Source organism: Montipora foliosa, chromosome 7 (assembly GCF_036669935.1).
Source record: "Montipora foliosa isolate CH-2021 chromosome 7, ASM3666993v2, whole genome shotgun sequence".
NCBI lineage: Eukaryota > Metazoa > Cnidaria > Anthozoa > Scleractinia > Acroporidae > Montipora > Montipora foliosa.
In genome coordinates this window covers 12,889,244-12,893,541 of record NC_090875.1, presented here as the reverse complement: position 1 = coordinate 12,893,541, position 4,298 = coordinate 12,889,244, and positions in this window count along the sequence as shown.

Here is a 4,298-nt window from a genome sequence, read left to right as displayed (position 1 = left end):
TCATCTCTAATGAAGAAAAGATACTTAGCAATATAAATGTGTTTTAGTGAAGAAAGTTAAAAGGAAAACAGCTCACTTCCGGTTGTCGTCAGGGCCGTAGCCAGTATGAGGCAAACCGAGGCACTTGCCTCAGTCATTTTTTCGAGATTTTTTTTAAAGTAAAGCATGATTCTAGTGTTGTCTTTAAAATGTGCTTATCATAAACACCGAAAATACCTGCGAATAGAATTTAACCATGGACATTGCCCCAGTCATAATTTTTTTCTGGCTACCGACCTGGTCGTCCGTGTCTACTGACACGCAAGACGTTTCGTATTTCGTAAACATTCTCAGTTGCGCAGGTGCACCAGACGTTTTCGAGGAACCATGTGCCAGAAAATAAAATGTGGGGCTAGGTTAAATTAAGGAATTCATTATGATTCCTCAATTTTTTTTGAAAAAATTGTCCAATTATCCAACACGATTTCTTCCTCAAATGAAGTTATCCTTCATTGTCAGTTTGCTCCGAATGAAGTATTATCCTTCATTTAGATTACTCTGTCCCAGGACTTCTGGTAGGAGACAAAAAGAAAAAAAAAGGAAAAGTAGTCTCTGGACAGGATTTGAGCCCGGGGCACCCACTTTGAAGGAAATGTGCCCATTATTTGTGAGTAAGTAAGTAAGTAAGTAAGTAAGTGAGTGAGTAAAGTCATCAGAATTATAGAGTAGAAAGTACACCTAACTAGACCTGACATTATATACAATAAAAATTCTACCTTGCATTATGCAATAAAAAGCAAAACGTTTTTCATGTTTTTCATGAAAATGACAAAGGGAATCCGCCTGCCTTAGGTTAGAAGGCAAAGAACAGCACCGCTATAACTAAAGCTGTTCTTATAATAATTCGTGCGTGGTAAGGGAACGTTACTTTCATTTGCTGAGTCTGTCAAATCGTATTTAGTATTACGACTTGTGAATTTCCAGCAAAGGAAATCGGGTGCAAGCCCATGCAGACACTTGTGAACCATCAGTGGCTTTTTAATTTGTCTCTGGGAAACTAGATTCTTCCACCCAAAATTATTAAGTAAGAGGTCAGCAACAGCGTCAAAACAGTACTTGAGTATGTTAAGACCCTGGCAGTTCTATTTTGTAGTTTTTGCAATTTATTTTGCAGCGTAGATCCACAAGTACACCAGACGACGTTACAATAATCAAAATGCGGCTGTATCAAAGCCTGATAAATGTAATTCAATGTCGCAGGTGGGCCTAAGTACCTTAAACGTTTTATATAGCTCCAATCTTGGAAGCTATCTTCTTAGTAATTTTATCAGCAAGGGCACTTCATGGGCACTAATTCCAAATTATATTAGGACCTCTACAAGCATCGCTATTATTAAATCACATCCAGCTAAAGACGTATCTTTTTAGAGTAGCCTTTGATTCAAATTAAATACTTATAACACTTATTTTTAAATTTAGGAACTCTGAACTTATTAATTATCTATTTTATTATATGTATATAAGAAGAGTAATAGGTCCGCAAATTACCGACGACACTACATTGCATAGCCATAATACCGTTATTACAATTCCAGAAAATCTTCCGCTTACTGACTCAGAGAAATCTGTTCTCGGTAAGGGCCTAAATTTTGTCCCTATTACCAAACGCACCAACGAATTTTCTATTGCCAAAAACGAATCGCACTTGACAAACAAATTCTTCATTGCCGCTCCGAACTTTCCAAAATCTGTCCAGCAATTTTAGTACAATCGATTCGCGCTAAAATCCGACAACTTAATTCTGGACTGTTTGACCATTTACACCAAACCAAGACTCTTAAACTTCAACAATTAATAGGTCCGCAAATTACCGACGACACAACATTGCATAGCCATAATACCGTTATTACAATTCCAGAAAATCTTCCGCTTACTGACTCAGAGAAATCGGTTCTCGGTAAGGGCCTAAATTTTGTCCCTATTACCAAACGCACCAACGAATTTTCTATTAAGCAAGATGTTGAAAAATTCCTTCGCCGCGTTCAGTTAAAAGCCTTTTTTCACGACAAAGAGGATGATTCGGACACTTCTAATAAAGATATTTTTGAAACACTTCTAGTTCGCAAATCCAAATGGACTCCCCCAGAGGGACAATTTGCCTCTTTAGATTTTTTCACCAAAAAATGCCGTCACGACATTCACAAACTTAAATGCAATCGCAACACTAAATTTTCCAACCTTTCCTCGGAAGAGTGGGCGGCGCTTAAAAATCTTAGTAAACGCAACGACATAGTTGTCAAATCGGCCGACAAAGGCGGCGCGGTAGTTGTTTGGCGGTCCGACCTTTACCAAAAAGAAGCTTTGTGGCAACTTTCGGATACCTCGTTTTATGCCAAAATCCCTAAAGATCTCACTTCCAACAATCAAAAACTTGTCAAAGACACCATTCAAAATCTTATAGTTAATCAAGAATTACCGGACACTGCCACTAATCTCATCATCAACACCCCTAGAACTTCGTGCATTTACTTCTTGCCTAAAATTCAAACCCAACAACCCAGGTCGACCTATCGTTTCTGCCTGTAGTTGCCCCACCGAACTCATTTCTAGCTACTTAGACAGGATTATGACGCCTATCGTCAAATCTTTGCCATCATACATTAAAGACAATACACACGCACTACAAATTTTCCGCGATTTCAATTTCTCCGGCCAAGACAAACTTATTTTCACCATGGACATTACATCTCTATACACAGTCATTCCTAACAGCGAAGGTCTTCAAGCACTTAAACACTTTTTCGATCAACGCACTGTCAAAGAACCTAGCTCGGAAACGCTCCTCCGCCTTGCCGAACTAGTTTTAACGCTTAACTGTTTTTCATTCGCCGGCAACTATTACAAACAAATTAATTGTGTAGCGATGGGCACAAGAATGGGACCTAGCTATGCCAATCTTTTTGTAGGATATGATGAACACCAATTTTTTAATCAGTACAACGGCCCCAAACCTGAACTCTACGGCCGCTACATCGACGACTGCATCGGCGCTATTTCATCCAGCAGAGAAGAACTCGATCAATTTATAACCTCCGTCAACTCTTTTCATCCGGCTCTTAAATATACCTGGGAAATTTCGGAAACTTCATTGGCTTTCTTAGATATCAAAGTTTCTATTAGAGGCAACGTGCTATGTACTAGTGTGCACTACAAACCTACTGATTCACACAGTTATTTGTTGTATTCATCGTCACATCCATCACATGTCAAGAACTCCATTCCTTATTCTCAATTTCTTAGACTTCGACGTCTATGTAGTGATGACTCCGATTTTTCCAGCAAATCAGAGGAGATGTGCCAGTTCTTCGAAAAACGTGGCTATCCTGTCTCTGTGGTCAAAGCGGGCCATCATCGCGCCCAACAATTTGATCGACAGTCGTCACTACAAACGTCACAGAAAGATAAGAATGACAGAATTCCATTCACCCTCACTTTCCATCCTCATAATCACGCAGTCAAAAGCATCATTCTTAGTAATTTTAAATTACTCCAAAATGATCCCGAGACTGGTAGAATCTTTTCGCAACCTCCACTTATTTTATTCAAACGCGACAAAAACGTAGGCAACTTTTTAGTTAGAAGCGCGCTCAAAACCAACGAGCAACCCGGCACTTTCAAATGCGCGCGCTCACGATGCAAAACTTGTCTTTTCATTGTTAACACTAGCAAGATATCGGGACCTAAGCGATCTGTTAAGATCACCGATCGTTTCTCATGTACCTCCGCAAATGTCATTTATTGCATAACCTGTACGTTATGCAATAAATTATACATTGGTGAGACAGGTAGACGACTAGGTGACCGATTCCGCGAACACCTTCGCGATGTTGAGAAGAATGACAAGGATGCATCTAAGCCAGTCGCTCGCCATTTTAATCTGCCTAACCACTCCAAAATACACATGGCTATCTGCGGCCTTTCCCTACATCTAGGTACGACGGAAAGCCGCAAGAATCTGGAACAAAAATTCATCTTTCAAATCGGCACCCTTATTCCTCACGGTATTAACGAACGCTTTTCATTTAACTAATATATTCCTATTTTTCACGTTGCCATGTTACCACCAATAGCGTAGCTCCTACTCTACTATAAAAACTACACGTAACCCATAATCCCTCGATTCGCTCTGTCGAAGGGCTAACGCTCGAAACGTCAGCTTTTAGAATCTCTGTACGGTGGTCAATTTACATTATCAACTCCGTTGATAAACCAAATTTTTTAAATTAGTAGTTAGCATAGTTTATTTATATTATCAGATC